The following is a 17,679-nucleotide window of genomic DNA, read 5'->3' on the forward strand; positions in this document are numbered from 1 at the left end:
TATAGTTTTTATCAATTTTTGGAAAATTTTCAGGGACTATTTCTTCTAGTGTTATATTTTGTTTGTTTGTTTGTTTTTGTTTTTGTTTGTCATCTCTCTCTCTCTCTTTCTCTCTCTGTGTCTCTGGATTCAAGTTCATTGCTCTTTTCTTCTGGAGTGTCTGATCTGTAAATTCCACTCAGTAAAATTTTATTTTCAGATGTTATTCTTTTCATTGGCTTCTCTTTTATAGCTTCCATTTCTCTTATAATTATATTTATGTTTTCCTTTAAATATTTTAGCATCTCAATCCCATTCATAATACCTGTTTTAATGTTTTCATCTGATAATTTCATCTTCTTTATTATTTCAAAGTTTTTTATTGACTGATTTTTTTACTGGTTATGTGGCACTTTTTTATTTCTTATAAATCTAGTAATTTTTTATTGATGTAGGCATTTCTTTCATTGTTGAGTGCTGGATGTTATTTTATTCCTTTACAAGTTGGAGTTTGTTCTGGCAGGCAGTTAAATTACTTGTGGATCAGTCTGGCCCACTCAAAGCTTGTTTTTAAGCTCTTATAAAGCAGAACTAGACTAGCCTTTACTCTAGGACTAATTTAGTCACATTCCTAAGACATGATCCTTCTGGGGTCTCTGCTGAGTGTGATCTCTGTAACTCAAGGAAGTCTCCCTACCCTATGGCTGGTGGACATTCAGATGATTCCCACTTCTGTGTAAGCTCTGGAAACTTTTTGGCTTACAGCTCTCTGGTAATTGTTCTTTTCCTGGAAATTGTTCTTTGCCCCACCTTGTGGAGTTTTATCCTAACCATATACTGACTGGTTTTTCAGACTCAAGGGACCCCTGTTCAGATTTCTGGAATTCTTTCTCTGTAGAGTCCTCTCCTGCCTGTTCTCTGCCCCACATTCTAGCTGTTTGACCTCCCTGAACTCTGATTTATTTTGTCTCAATTTGGTGAGATTTCCACAATCTGGAACCTGGACTGTCCGTAGTTCAGTGTCTGAACACTGTTGTTTCACATGTTTTGTTCAGTTTTCTAGTGTTCTAGGTAATTTTGTACTATTTTATTTTTCTCATGCCTATAAGTGTAAGTCCCTTTCAATGAGAACTAGAAAAACAAACAGAGATATAATAAGTTGATGGGACTTTATTTGGGGATACGAGTGTGGTAAAGAAAATTACAGCAAGCTGTTTATTAGTATGAGTTTGTAGGCTTGAGACAGATGGGGCTAATCTGCAAATATATAAAAGACTTTCTTATAAAGAGAAGCAGAAATGAGCTGAGGTGATGCCCAGCAGGCAGATCTATAGGTGGGAAGGGCTGGGCTAACTGTTCTAAAAGTCGAATGCAAAGAGAAACATTTGGGTATTTGTTAAAAGGCAGATTCTATGCTTCCTGCAAGTGATCCCATGGGCCCCCCCAGTTTGTATTTTTAACAGGCGCCCTAAGGTGGTACTGATGCAGTTGGTCTGTTGGCCATTCTTGAAGAAATACCAGCTGAGGATCCTAGGTAGGGAATCCTCATATGAACCCAGACAACTCCATCTCAGGCACACAGGTAGGGCCCCCTATATGCATGAAAGGCTAGAAGAGGAATCATTATGGAGTGAGAAAAGAGATGTCAGAGAGGAAGCAGTTGGCCTTCAGGACCAGGTAGAAGTGCAAGGGATAAGGAGAGTCAGAGCAAGAGGTGACAGGGTCTTGGGTACAAGAATTGCTTTCCCTTGGCCAGGTGCATAGACCGTCTATGGAAGGTGCACCTTGGGATGAGGTAGCAGAAGGCCTCCAACAGGGAAAGCCTCAGACACATGAGCAAGAGCAGCCCTGAAGGAAAACAGCTGGAGTCAAAACAGAATGAAAACCTCACTTTGCTGGCTGCATAACAGCAACTACAAACACTGATTTAGATGAACCTTTTGCAGTGATCTAGTCTTTCTCATGAAATACTCATGTCCATTTCAGTGAGCTCTATAGGGACACAATTTCAGCTTTGTAGTGATTCACGGTGGGTTGTTACATTGGCCAAATTGCCTTAGTGCTGTATTGACGAGCTCAGTTGAAACAGAGAGAGCTGAGTTTATCTCTTCATCAGGGTTCCTAAAAGCCCAATCTCAGCAAGAATTCTAGATTCAGGTCGACTGAGCACTGTTCAGAATCCTTTATTAATTTCCTCTTGATGTATCACCAGCAAGAGTAAAATCTTTCTACCCCGACCAAGCCTGCTAACCGCCACTAGGGCTTAAAGCCCAAAGAGAAGATGTTGAACTCCAGATAAAGGAAATACACCAGAGGCGTCCTTGGAGAAAGGGAATGTGTACTCTGACAAGCAGGCTCACTGCACTGTCCCTCAGGGCAGGACATGCACTTGGACCGGTGGGGAAGGAGAAAACATGGAACTTTCAAGTTAATTAATGACAGTAAAGAGGACGAGAACAGAGGTAAAACAATGGGGCAAAGTCTTCCTGGCTTAGTTTATGGTCTTTGGTGATTGAGAACAGCTCACAATGCCAAAACATGGCTCTGTTTAGAGGGACAGGTGTGGGAGAAAGAAAATATCATTTCAATGAAGGACCAGCCTTCTGTGCAGGAAGTCAAGAAATCTCAATGTCTTGGGTCTTTTTAAGTTAATCACAGTTCTGTGGTGGGATATCTCAGAAGAGTCACAGAAACCGTATTCTTAAGAGGATCAATAAATTAAGAAGGAGACCTTCTTAAATGAAAAAATTCACTTTGTAGAGAAGAAAAGCTGTTTTCAGTTAATACATGGTTACTGAGTATCCACAGATTATTTTTCTTCTCTCTGTGAATGACAGCAGCATTTCCCAAATGAGTTTTGCCCAATATTCAACCTTTGGGATGCTCCATAAGCCAAAGAGTTCCATCTTCAAATTTCAAGGGAACACTGCCTACTGTCTCTTCCTGTGGACAGTCATTATGCACATAGGTATATTAAAGATACTGGGTAGTCTCGTAGCATGGAAACTTACTTAATTAAAAAAAAACTTATTGCGTCCTAAACTTAATTGATAATGGAATCCCTTTTTTAGATGATCCCTGATAACATCCTGAAGCTTTACTGAGCTCTGAAGCACCCTCAGAAGTGTTCGTAAATACCACTAACAGAATTGGACTCTTCCATGCTTGGTCAAAATATCATCAAAGGTTGACTTACACACCTATTAAGATGGCCAAAATAAAAAAAAAAATTACTGATAATGCCAAGTGTTGGAATACATGCAGAGCAATACAAACTCTCACCAATTGCTGATGAGAATGCAAAATGGTCGGCCACTCTGGAAGACAGTTTGGTGGTTACTTAAAACATTATATGTATATATGCTGTATCAACCAACAAATCTACTTCAAAATGTTTTTTTAATTTTTTTATTTTTGATACATAGCAGTGTGTATATATGTATAATAGTACCTATTTTGGGGTACATTTATGGGGTACTATTACAAACATGTAATAGTACATATTTATGGGCTACATGTGATTTATGACATACTTATTTACAGGGTACATGCATAGAATGTGTAATGATCAAATCAGGGTACTTAAAATACCATTTTTGGTACAACAATGAAAACTTACATTCACACAAAAACTCATCTATGAAAGTTCGTAGCAGTTTTACTTATAATCGCCAAGAGCTTCAAAAAATCCAAATGTTATTCAATGGGTGTATGAGTAAACACACTGTTGTATATGTGTACAATGGAATGCTACTAATAAATAAAAGAGAGCAAATTATTCATACACACAATATGGATGAATCTCAAATATATTGTGCTAGGTGAAAAAATCCAATCCAAAAAGTTGCATATGGTATGATTCTACTCATGTGACATTATTGGGGGAACCAGCCCCAATATTTCAATGTAGGTTCTTTTCTATTTTCCCTAAGTGTCAGCCGGTCTGAGAAATAAAGGGAAGGAGCACAAAAGAGAGAAATTTTTAAGTTGGGTGTCTGGGGGAGACATCACATGTCGGCAGGTTCCGTGATGCCCTTGAGCCACAAAACCAGCAAGTTTTTATTAGTGATTTTCAAAGGGGAGGGAGTGTGGGTCGCAGAGATCACATGCTTCAAGGGCAACAAAATATCACAAGGCAAATGGGCAAGGAAAAGTCACAAGGCCAGGGCAAAACTAGAATTGCTGAGGAAGTTTCATGTCCCACTGTGCACACATTGTCATTAATAAACATCTTAACAGGAAACAGGGTTCAAGAGCAGAGAACCGGTCTGATTAGAATTTGCCAGGCTGGAATTTCCTAATCCTAGCAAGCCTGGGAGCACTGCAGGAGACAAGGGCATGTTTCATCCCTATCTACAACTGCATAAGGCAGACACTCCCAGAGCAGCCATTTTAGAGCCCCCCACCACTGCTGCCCCGGGAATGCATTCTTTTCCCAGGGCTGTTAATTATTAATATTCCTTACTGGGGAAGGAATTCAGCGATATTTCTCTTACCTGTTTTTGGTAATAAGAGAAATATGACTCTGTCCTGCCCAGCTCTCAGGCAGTCAGACCTAATGGTTATCTTCCTTGTTCCCTGAACATTGCTGTTATCCTGTTCTTTTTTCAAAGTGCCCAGATTCCATATTGTTCAAACACACATGCTTTACGAACAATTTATGCAGTTAACGCAATCATCACAGGGTCCTGAGGCGACATACATCCTCAGTTTATGAAGATAATGGGATTAAGAGATTAAAGACAGGCATAGGAAATTATAAGAGTATTGATTGGGGAAGTGATAAATGTCCATGAAATCTTCACAATTTATGTTCAGAGATTGCAGTAAAGACAGGCATAAGAAGTTATAAAAGTATTAATTTGGGGAACTAATAAATGTCCATGAAATCTTCACAATTTATGTTCCTCTGCCATGGCTGCAGCCGGTCCCTCCGTTCAGGGTCCCTGACTTCCCACAACATGACATTCTGGAAAAGGCAAAAATATAAGAATGGAGAATGGACAGGTGGTTTCCAGGGGCAAGAGGGTCTGATTATACAGGGAAAGCAGAAGATAATTTTTTTTTTTTTGAGGTGGAGCTTCTCTCTTGTTGCCCAGGCTGGAGTGCAATGGCGCGATCTCGGCTCACTGCAACCTCTGCTTCCCGGGTTCATGCCATTCTCCTGCCTCAGCCTCCTGAGTAGCTGGGATTACAGGCACCTGCCACCATGCCCAGCTAACTTTTTGTGTTTTTAGTAGAGACAGGGCTTCACTATGCTGGTCAGGCTGGTCTTGAACTCCTGACCTCAGGCGATCCACCTGCCTCGGCCTCCAAAAGTGCTGGGATTACAGGCATGAGCCACTGAGCCTGGCCAGGAATTCTTTAAGTTGTTGAAATTGTTCTGTATCCTCCCGTGCTGTTAGGTTCAAGACTCTATGCACATGTAAAACACATAAAACTTTACACCAAAAAAAGTAGATTTTACTCTCTGTAAGTTTTTAAAATTAAAATAAAAAGATGATGCTGGCAATATTTATCTATGTAAGAGCATTTTAACCCAGTAATATCATTCTACAAATTTACCCTATGAGTAAGTTTCTACAAGTACCTAAAGATTCAGGTACCTGGTTACAGAGCAGAGAAAGTACAGAGGCTGCGTCTGGTTCCCACTGTCACAGCCATTGCAGTACATTGAGCTCCACAGAGACAGCACTGGGGCAAGGGAGAGCTGGACTTGCCAGACAGGCACTGGGCAGCTCTGTGCCTTGCTGAGGAAAGATAACTAAGCATGGTCGAAGGAAATCCTAAGAAGCCGAGAGGCAAAATGTCATCATCTGAATTCTTTGTGCAAGCTTGTCAGGAGGAGCATAGGAAGAAGTACCCAGCTGCTCCAGTCAACTCCTCAGAGTTTTCTCAGAAGTGCTCAGAGCGGTGGAAGACCATACATGCTAAAGAGAAAGGAAAATTGAAGACATGGGAAAGGTGGACAAGACCTGCTAGGAAAGAGAAATGAAAAGCCATATCCCTTGCAAAGGGGAGAGAAAAAAATAAGTTCGAGAATCCCAGTGCACCCAAGAGGCCTCCATCAGCCTTTTTTCTGTTCTGTTCTGAGTATCACCCCAAAATCACAGGAGAACATCCTGGCCTGTCCATTGGTGATGCTGCAAAGAAACTGGGAGAAATGTGGAATAACACTGCTGCAGATGACAAGCAGCCTTATGAAAAGAAGGCTGCAAAGCTGAAGGAAAAATACAAAAAGGATATTGCTGCATATTGAGCTAAAGGAAAGCCTGATGCAGCAAAGAAGGGAGTCGTCAAGCTGAAAGAGTAAGAAAAAGAAGGAAGAGGAAAAGAACAAGGAGGAAGAAAATGAAGATGAATATGAAGAAGATGATGACGATGAAGAAGTTGGTTCTAGCAGTTTTCTTTTTCTTGTCTTTAAAGCATATAACCCCTCTGTACACAACTCACCCCTTTTAAAGAAACACATTGAAATGGGAGGCTGTGTAAGATTTATTTTTAACTGTACCATGTCTTTTTTGTATAGTTAACACATTACTGAATGTGTCTTTAGATAGCCCTGTCCTGGTGGTATGTTCAATAGCCACTAACCTTGCCTGGTACAGTATGGGGTTGTAAATCGGCATGGAAATTTAAACAGGTTGTTGTTGGTGCACAGCATAAATTAGTAATGAAAGGGGATGGTAGTTTTTTCATCTTCGGTTGTTTCTGATGTAGCTTATATGAAATAATTGTTGTTCTGTTCACTGAATACCACCTTGTAGTTGCAAAAAAAAAAGTTGCAGTTGTTTTGTTGACATTCTAAATGCTTCTAAGTAAATACAATTTTCTTTATTAATAAAATAAGATTCATTTACCTATGTATTCACTCATTTAATCATTGTTTGTAATAGCAAAACAAAAGAAGAAAGGGAAGAAAAGACAAGAAAAGAATCTAGGAAGAGTTCATACATACAGACCCACTGAAGTAAACTTCTAATAATAAAATACAAATCAGTCATTAAAAATAACAAAATAATCAACATCTTAACCGAAAAGTGAAAGGCACAGAGTAAGGAATATTCCACATTAAAGGATACCAAGGAGACAATAATTTAGTAGAACATGGGATCCTGGACTGGATACTAGAGAAGAAAAGGAACATGAGTAGGACAACTGGCAAAATGTGAATATGGCATATACATCAGAAAATCGTATTATGTAAACAGCAATGCCTTGATTTTGATCATCATAATTAATTATGTAAGATGTTAATGTTTATGGAATTTGGGAAAAGGTATATGGTAATTTTCTCTAATTTTTTTGTAAGAAATTAGCTTAAATAAAAAGTTTTAAAATACACAAAAAATAAGAAACCATCATAATAATATAGAAACTTACCAAAGTTCCTGTTTTTACACCCCAAGGGACATAAGACACAGGAGAGAAAGACCAGGGGCTGCCTAGGGTGGGAAATGCACTAAGAGATACCTTTGGGAGCTAAGCTATGAGGACACAAAGGCATAAGAATGATGCAATCGACTTTGGAGTCTTGGGGAAGGGTGGGAGCGGGTAAAGGATAGGGAACTGCACATTGGGTACAGTGTACACTGCTCAGGTGATGGGTGCACCAAAATCTTAGAAACCGCCACTAAAGAACTTACTCATGTAACCTAAATAAATAAATAAAAGACTTACTGTTCGTGTGAAAAAGAAAGAAAAAGAGAGAGAGAGAGAGAGAAAGATAAAAGGAAAAAAAAGAAAGAGATGGCTATGGCCAGGCACGGTGGCTCACGCCTGTAATCCCAGCACTTTGGGAGGCCAGGGTGGGCGGATCACCTGAGGTCAGGAGTTTGAGACCAGCCTGACCAACATGGTGAAACCCTGTCTCTACTAAAAATACAAAAATTAGCCAGGTGTGGTGGCATGTGCCTGTAATCCCAGCTACTTGGGAAGCTGAGGCAGGAGAATCGCTTGAACCCGGGAGGCAGAGTTTGCGGTGAGCTAAGATCACGCCACTGCACTTCAGCCTGGGCAACAAGAGCGAAACTCCATCTCAAAAAAAAAAAAAAAAGAAAAAGAAGTGAGAGAAAGATGACTTAAAAGCACTTGTGCAAGATAATGGGAGGATCTTAATGGGGAAACTGAGTATGCAGGAACTGTCTGCAGCTTTGCAACTTTTCTGTAAACCTCAAACTACTCTCAAATAACTATTATTATTATTATTGTTATTAAACAGCAAAAAAAAAAAAAAAAAGAGAGAGAGAGAGAGAGAGAGAGATACCCTCATAATGCTAAGATCCCAAAGGGGTATACTCTCAGTGCAAGAGCAAATCTGAAGTAAGCTTGTCCTCAGCCAGAGTAGACTATGAAGAAAATTGCTGTCTCATAAATTGGCATATATGGATGGGGGAAAAAACCTCAGGGATTCATAACCTCATGGTAGTTCTCAGATAGTTTTGTAGCCCAAATCCATACTATTTTTATGCCTAGAAAAACTTCAGACTGAATCTTTTTAAAAACCAGGTTCTGAGTTAATAGTGCCCATCTAGGCCAGGCACTGAGGCTCACCCCTATAATCCCAGCACTTTGGGGGGCTGAGGCAAATGGATTGCCTGAGGAGAGGAGTTCAATACCAGCCTGGCCAACATGGAGAAACCCCATCTCTATTAAAAATACAAAAATTAGCTGGGCGTGGTAGCTGGTGCCTGGAATCAATCCTAGCTACTTGGGAGGCTGAGGCAGGAAAATTGCTTGAACCCAGGAGGCAGAGGTTGCAGTGAGCCGAGATTGCACCATTGCCCTCCAGCCTGGGCAACAAGAGCAAGACTCTACCTAAAAAAAAAAGAAAAAGAAAAAGAAAATAGTGCCCATCTAGCAGATACAAATCCTTCCTGAAGAAAACTGCTTTCAACGGGGGACACAAAGAATTCCCACAAATAAAATTCCAACAAATATGAAGTCACAAAAAATATCATTTAATACCAAGAAAACAAATCTCCATGAGATGGATCCAGGAAAAACAACAGAATCAAATCCACAAGGACTTCTGAAATTTAAATTAGACATAGAATATAAAAGAATATGTGCAATATTTTTAAAGAATAAAAATGTTATATGGGCAAGATTTGGAAAAATGAAAAACATAATTTTTTTTTTTTTTTTTTGAGACAGAGTCTGTCTCTGTCGCCCAGGCTGGAGCCCAAGCTAGAGTGCAGTGGCGTGATCTCGACTCACTGCAATTTCTGCCTCTTGGGTACAAATGATTCTCATGCCTCAGCCTCTCGAGTAGCTGGGACTACAGGCGTGTGCCACCATGCCCGGCTAATTTTTGTGTTTTTAGTAGAGATGGGGCTTTGCCATATTGGTTAAGCTGGTTTCGAACTCCTAGCCTCAAGTGAACTGTCTGCCTCAGCCTCCCAAAGTGCTGGGATTATAGGCGTGAGCCGCCACACCCAGCCAAAACATGATAATCAAAATTAAAAACTCAATGTTGGTTTAACAGCAGATGAGACACAGATGAAGAGAGAATTCATGGAATAAAGAATAACTATGAAGAAATTATATAGAATAAGGTGTAAAGAACAAGAGATAGAAATTTTGAGTCAGGCACGGTGGTGCATGCCTATAGTCCCAGGTACTCAGGAGGCTGAGATGGGAGGATCCCTTGAGCTCAGGAGTTCCAGACCAGCCTGGGCAACATAGTGAGATCCCATCTCGAAAAAAAATTAAGAAACACAAATAAATAAATGTTTAAAAATAGAAGAAATGTTTTAATTTAAAAAAGAAAAGAAATTTTGCAAGAATTTCAAATATGATGTGAAGGGTACTACACATACGTATGAATACACTGAAAGCCATCTTGGAGGCCAGCTCCCACAATTGTGTCATTCAAGTCTTCTATATTCTTATTGAATCTTTTTACCAACTTGTTCTATCAATCACTTAGAATGGAATGTTGACGTTTCCAGCTGTGGTTGTGAATATATCTATTTCTTCTTTAGTTCCATCATGTTTTGCTTTATGTATTTTGGAGCTGTGTTTTTCCATATCTACACACTTGGGGTTGTTACAGCTCATTAAGGAATTGGCCCCTCCATCATTATAGAAAGGCTCTTCTAATCCCTAGTAAAATTCCTAGTTTGGAATTTGACTTTGATGTTAATATAAGCACTCCTGCTTTGTTTACTGTTCTCATCCATTTACTTTTATCCTATATATGTCATTATATTTAAGGTGGGATCATCCACATTCCTTGGCCTGTGGCTCCCTTCTACCATTTTCAAAGCCGGCAACAGTGGGCAGAGTCTTTTTTGTGGAGCCATTTCTCTGGTTCTCAGCAGCCAGGAAATGATCTCCACTCTTAAGCAATCATGTGATTAGATTGGGCCCACCTAGATAATCCAGGCTCCTCTTCCCAGCACAAGAGCCTTAACCTGGAGGACCTCAACCTCTTCAAAGAGCTTTCTGCGTGACTGAGTACTCTAACCTTTCTCTCTTTCTGAGGTCTTAGCACAAGACTGTGCAGCCACATCTTTGATCTAGCACATTTGAAATTCAGTCCCCTGTTTGCTTTATAACTTACAAACTTGAAAAAATTATTATTTTGAAGATTACCTGGATTTTCTTGTCAGGTAGGAGTGACATGTTTTTGCAGTATCCTAAGCAACTGTGGAAACTCTACTTAATATTTAATAAAAGCATTTTTTAAGAAACAAGGAAAACAGGAGAGAATATTATTGATTGTGAGATGAGTGAGGGTAATTGCTAGTCATATAACTGAGAAGTTGGTTCGAGACATCCAAATGCATAGAGGGAAAGATAAGACCTGTGATGGACTTTGTTTTTTAACTTTTCGATTAAAAACAGAAAAAGCCAATGTCCAAAGATATGATTCCTGGTTAAAGCATCCCCAGGCCCTCACAAAAATTGGCATATTTGATACCATCTGATAAGCTAAATAAATGCTCTCTGGGGTACCCTCAGCTCAGCTGACCTCCATTACCAGTCATTGGCACAATACGGTCAGAGATTAACACAGCACATTTTTCTCCTTCCCACCACCATGGACACCACCACCTTCCGAAGGTCGAGGCCAGGGTAACTCCAGCATTTACAATAAAGGGCAATATGTATTGGGAGCTAGCAAAATCAATCCAAAGGTCTAGGGGGAAAAGGAAGGTATCTTCCTTGGGTCCTGTCTCTTGCCCTAAACGGAGATAAAACATGTTTCTAGTTCAATACTTCAAAGGGCAGGGATTTGTCTCTGTCACAGAACTGGAGACTTGGAAGAAACTCCAAATGTAACTCCTCACCCTGGGCAAAACCAGCATAAAGTGGTTTGTGGAGCAGCGGTCAAGACCAGGAACAGTGCCCTACATATATATGGAGAAGATGTGTTCATCCCTTGAGTCTGGGCTGAGCCTATGTATAAGAACAATTTATTCATTTATATGGTATCCGTTTATGTTATTTTTTGACATATTTAATAAAACTAACTAAAACTTATATGAACGATTTTAGGTATTACATGATCTCAAGGAATTTCTACATGGTGGGTTTTTTGTTTGTTTCTTCTGTTAGAACTCCTGAGATGCTGTTGGATCAAGTCAAAAAATCAAAGAAACAGCATCAAAAATGAAAGAGCAAGTTTAGTCTCTGCCAAGTTCACTCCTCTCCTACAAGTCACAGTTGGAGGGTGGGGAGCTGGATAAAACCAATACGTGCTTCTCTCCCATCGGTGTGGAAAGTTTTTTGTTTTCTTATCTTTAACGCGTCTGCTGAAAATATCTCGCACTGGGAAGACTGTCTTCTCACAGAAGTCCTGAGGGATACACGATCTTGTACATATGTTTACAAAATTGAGGGCAGCAAAGTATGAGGGTATTTGAGGTCACTTGGATCTGCGCACAGCAATCATTTGGAGGCTGCGTCTTTGGTTCCTTATTTGTGCCTGTTTAAGTCCGGCCTTGCATGGGAGTCCCAGAGGAGCAAGAAAAGCAGGCCAAAGAAGATACAGAAAAGACTCCGGCATCCCTGTGACGTCATGAAGGGTCTGCTTGCTGCTGCCCAGAGTAAGTCGGCTTCGCTGTTCAAGTTCTGGTCCAGTGCCTGTAGGAAGAACACATGCCCTGTAAATGAGGAAGAGAGGGCCTGCTCTCTGCCAAGGTCTAGTTGCACATGAACCTGAATCCTAACACAACCCAGCAAGATTAATATTGTATCCCCTTGGGCCAATACCAAAACCAGCTCATAAAGGTTAAGTAACGTGTTTAAGGTCACACAGCCAGTAAGTAGCAAAGCAAAGATTCGACCCCATGAAAGCCTTCCCTCTTTTTGAGGGCACCACACTGCCCCCAAAGAGACACATCCTGAATTAGGGTGTGTCCACCCTCACCCTGGGAAGCAGCTCTACCTGACAAGTAGAAAAGCAGAATACAATTGACTGTCGAACAACATGGGTTTAAACTGTGCAAGTCCACTTATATGTGAATTTATTTTCAATAAAAGTTATACCAAGTTCACCTTCCTCTCCTGCCTCCCTTTCCACCTCCTCACCCCTTCTCCCCAATACCCCTGAGACAGCAAGACCAGCCCCTCCTTTTCCTCGTCCTCCTCAGCAACATAAGGATGAAGGCCTTGATGATGATGATGATCTATTCCACTTAATGAATAGTAAATATATTTTCTCTTCCTTATGTTTTTCTTTTCTTTTTTTCTGAGCTGGAGTCTTGCTTTGTCACCCAGGCTGGAGTACAGTGGCTCAATCTCGGCTCACTATAACCTCTGCCTCCTGGGTTCAAGCAATTCTTGTGTCTCAGCCTCCCAGGTAGCTGGGATTACAGGCGCCTGCCACCATGCCTGGCTAATTTTTGTATTTTTAGTAGAGACGGGGTTTCACCATATTGGCCAGGCTGGTCTCGAACTCCTGACCTCAGGTGATCTGCCCACCTCAGCCTCCCAAAGTGCTGGGATTACAGGCCTGAGCCACCACGCCTGGCATGTTTTTCGGTTTTTGTTTTTGTTTTTTTTTGTTTTGTTTTTTTTTTTTTGAGACGGAGTCTTGCTCTGTCACCCAGGCTGGAGTGCAGTGGCCGGATCTCAGCTCACTGCAAGCTCCGCCTCCTGGGTTTACGCCATTCTCCTGCCTCAGCCTCCAGAGTAGCTGGGACTACAGGCGCCCGCCACCTCGCCCGGCTAGTTTTTTGTATTTTTAGTAGAGACGGAGTTTCACCGTGTTAGCCAGGATGGTCTCAATCTCCTGACCTCGTGATCCACCCGTCTCGGCCTCCCAAAGTGCTGGGATTACAGGCTTGAGCCACCGCGCCCGGCCGTTTTTCTTTTTTTTTTTGAGACAGGGTCTCCCTCTGTCACCCAGGAAGGAATGCAGTGATGTGATCATAGCTCATTGAAGCCTCAACTTTCCAGGCTCAAGTGATCCTCCCACTTCAGCCTCCCAAGTAGCTGAGACTACAGGCACAGGCCACCATGCCTGGCCCTGGTGTGTGTGATACCCTCAGAGCTGGTGGCTCAGCAGGGCTTGGCAGTTTTGTAGTGCGGTGAAGATATGCAGAGACATATATCAGCCAGTCAAGTTCAATTCCAGCTCTGCGTCTCCTGCTGGGGGCCTTGGGGCAAGGCCTCACTTGAGTTTCCTCCAGTGTAGGCAGTAGATATTAACAAGATTCACCTAATAGGCCTAAGGGAGTGAGTGGACTAAGGGAGATAATCCACAGAGCAGCCTGCACAGAGCAATGCATGATAAATATTATCTATCTTGACTCTTCTTCCTTGCATTTCCCATCATTTGCAATTGCATATTCATTTGTGTGATTATTTGACTAATAACTGTCTTTTTCACTAAAAGACACGCTTGGTGAAGCCAGGGACTGTGTCTGTTTTGCTCGCCGGTGAATCTTCAGTGACTCCCAAGCACAGTCTGACACCCAGTAGATGATTGGCAAATGTGTAGTGAATCGGTGAAGGTATGAGGAATAGAAAGCACTTAATACATGTTTGTTGGACTGTAAAAGAACAAAATGCTCTGGAAATGGCTGGTAATGTTTTTTGGCCTTGGTGCTGTTACAACTTGTGACATTGTAAAATATATATTTGGTCTTTATCCCATTTCCTGGCATTTAACTCTTACAATCCTTGGAATCTCCACAGTGATGTATTTTTGCATGCTTATGTTGATGGATAGCTTTAGGATGGGCCCAGTCAGGTCACCAAAAAGAACAAGGCATAATTAGAGGACTGGGACTTTCAGCCCCACCCCGTAACCTCTGGAGAGGGGAGAGGGGCTGATGGCCAGTGGCCAATGACTTAATCAATCATGCCTACCTAATGAAGTTTCCATCAACTCGAAAAGGGCAGGGTTCTAGGAGCTTCCAGATAGCTGAACACGTGAAGGTTCCTAGAGGGTTGCATGCCCAGAGAGGGCATGGAAGCTCTGTGCCCCTTCCCCCATACCTCACCCTACGCATCTCTCTGTCAGTATCCTTTGTGATATCCTTTATAATAAACTGCTGAACATAAGTTCGTATTTCCCTGAATTCTATGAGCTGCTCCAGCAAATTAGTTGAACTCAAAGGGGTGTCATGAGAACCCCAACTTGAAGCTGGTGGGTCAGAGTTCCAGAAGCCCAAACTTGAGACTGGTATCTGGGGTGGGGGGCAGTCTTGGGGACTGAGCCCTCAACCTGTGGGGTCTGACGCTCTCTCCAGGTAGACAGTGTGGGAATTGAATTGGAGTACACCCAGCTGGCGTCCTCTACAGAACCGACTGTTTGCTTGGTGGTGGGAGGAAATCCCCTCCACATTGGGTCAGATTAGATTGTTGTGATGTAAGAGAGAAGAAAGTTTGAGTTTTTCCCAGATGCATTTCTAAGGCAATACACACATGTTTTGAAACCCAGATTTTATTATTATTCAGGTCTGATGGAGCCAACAGATCAGAAGACTGCCATTGATAAGGTAGCTTTGTTGCAATTACTGAGAGGAAGAGGCTGTCACTCCTCTACATGGGGCACACAGGCAAGCACTAGAGTTGGTTGAAGACAGAGGGAGAGGGGAAAACCGTGAGCAAGGCTATCTACTGTGGTTTCCAAGGAAAAGAGCATGCAAAACAGGACAAGCAGGTTGAGGACTGTCTTGTCTGAGTAATTTCAGCAAGTAATTTCTGGAGTATAGGGACTGTGCCTAGTTGTTTGCTACCTAGCCCTGGGGTGATGAGGGCAAGGAATCATGGCCTGGCCGGGAGTGTAAGTGCAATAGAGGAAGTGTCACTGATGGGCATTCTAGATTGGTTGGTTTGCATATGAAAGGTGCACTCTCAGGCCAGCCCTTGACTTTCTGTCATAATTAGCCCTGGGAGGGGGAGTCCCGCCAAGATAGCAAGGCCCTAAAACAGCAAAGCATCAGAATACAGAAAATAAAAAGACACAGTTAATACAACATGCAACCGGGGCACCTTCGAGTGCATATGTTTCCATAAAAAGTGCACACAACAACAACAAGTACACAAAACAGCGTTTCTAAAGCCACACTGACATTGTCAGGGAGATGCCTGACTTCTCGGGATCCCAAAATGGGAGACAAAGGCAGGCAGGGGGTGCAGTTTTAAGAGGCTGTGCTCTCAGCTGGTGACCGAGGCCCAGGGAGGACTGTGTGGGGAACTTCTGTGCCTCCTCCAGGGGAGGGCACTAATGCTCTGTTCTCCCTGCCCAGCCCTATCCACCCGCACACCTGTTCCTCTGCCCTGTGACCTTCCTAGGCTGACTGTTTTGAGGGGCCTCATCTGAGAATGTGGCCGGGGGTATTTTCCTGAACTGTGCTGCCTTCTCTGACAGACGTGTTTCCCATCTAAGACCGCTCCACTCTGGCCTCCAGGGGCCTAAGCTTGGCTGGGCCTTTTTCACTCGGATGAGCTTTCATCGTGTTTCTAGCAACTACACTGTGGTGCAGCAACTAGAGCCACCAATTCTGGAGCCAGGCTGCTCCTCATTTGCAAAATGCAAATGATGAAATTAAAGTTAATAAGACTTGCTCATAGGGTTACTATATTAAGTAAGTTACTCTACCTGGAACATGCCACTTACACAGGAAGTATTATGTAAATGTTACGTTTGCATACATTATACACTGCCTAATAATTAGGCAGAAATGACAATCAGCTCAAAAAACGATTATCATTACTGATCATTTTAACAAGCTTATCAGGTTCTTAGTTTTTCCTCTTTCTCCCTCAAGTATTCCTTGCCAGACACTTACTGGGCCCACGCTAAGTGCAGGGCCTGAGCTAGTCCCCGGAGGCAGATGTGGAAACCTGCCGTCACAGAAGAGGAACAGTAGCAATCATTTGTTGAACGTTTACTATCAGATGGCGTTTTAAACACTTGGTACAAATGAGCCAACTTCATCCTTGCCACATCATTAAGGGATGGATATTACTAGTCCAATCTTACATGCAAAGAGAATGTGGCTTGGAGAGGCTCAGTATTTGCCCCCTCTGCAGTAGTGCATGGCAGAAGGGATCCAAGCAAGCTGCACACAGGATGTTCCACGATGGAAATTCACATGAGGAGGAGGCAGAGCACCTGCCTGGAAAAGTGACTCAAACTGAGTTTGGAAGGATAACAGCGGTTGGCCCAGCAAAACGGGTAGTTAGGATAAAGTCAAACTATGCAGAGAAAAAAACACGTTTCCAGAAGTGGCAGTGTGGGGTGGCCCCACGCCTGGAAGATGCCAGTGTATCTGTGAAGTGTAAGACATGAGGCTAGAGAGGTGGCAAGGCCCAGGCCATTCTCTAGAAGATTCTATAGCAGTCCAGAATTTATTCTCAGGGGTTAAATTCGGTCATTTTGTGTATCCTCCTAGCCATTTGAAATAGCCAAACTTTCAACCACAAACTCATTTAAAAAAAAAAAAAAAAACTTTCCATTATTTGTCTTTGCAGATGCCAGAGGTGGAATCTTAAAACCATCTGGCCTGCCTTTGACCTTCATGGGAAAACCTAAAGTGTTCTGTCTCCATAGGACTAGATGTTCATCAAATCCAATTACCTCTGCCAGCTGCACCGCTCACCAGGAGGCAGGGCTCTGCTGGGGACGAAGAGAGGCAGACAAAGCAGACCGTCCCCAGCCCCGCTTCCCGCTGCAAATTAAGCCAGGCATCCACTGTGCCGACTCACCACCTGGCTGCTGCCACAACAGGAGCTGCAGCCTGTTAGCACTGAAGAGTTTCTCTCCTAACCAGTCCCATTAGTGTGACCAGCGAGGGGGAGGATGAGTAAGCGTCTGTGTTCAGCTGGGTGCTCTGGTTCCTGCTGTCTCTTTATTGGGCTCTGACCTCCAGGGGCCCGGTGGGACAGCCAAGCGCCAGAAGCCAACATAGGCCTGCTGCCTCCCAGAGTTCTGTGCCTAACTGGGAGACAGCTCAGCAGAAGAGATTCTCAGTCCTGGCTGCCAAGCATTGCTCAAGGAACTTCGGATTCAGAGAGACTGGGTAAGGCGGCCCCTCTCTATCTGTAAAGCACCACTACGATTCCAAAGTACAGCCATGGTCAACGCTTCACCGATCTGTATTTGCCAGCTGTCCTGCACATGTGTCTTTGATAGGACATGTGGGAAAGATATTAGCCCCTTGCAGCTCCCAGCAACCAAATATAGTCCTTCACATATCTCAGGGTAAGGCACTCTGTACTTTTTCAAAGTGCTTT

The 17,679-nt window shown here is 42.6% G+C and overlaps 1 pseudogene; it reads left to right on the plus strand.

The window, feature by feature from the left end:
* The first annotated feature begins 5,749 nt into the window (after positions 1-5,749).
* Positions 5,750-16,353, plus strand: LOC114678937 (high mobility group protein B1 pseudogene; annotated as a pseudogene).
* The last annotated feature ends 1,326 nt before the right edge of the window (positions 16,354-17,679 follow it).

This window comes from Macaca mulatta, chromosome 1 (genome assembly GCF_049350105.2).
Source record: "Macaca mulatta isolate MMU2019108-1 chromosome 1, T2T-MMU8v2.0, whole genome shotgun sequence".
In the NCBI taxonomy this organism is placed as follows: domain Eukaryota; kingdom Metazoa; phylum Chordata; class Mammalia; order Primates; family Cercopithecidae; genus Macaca; species Macaca mulatta.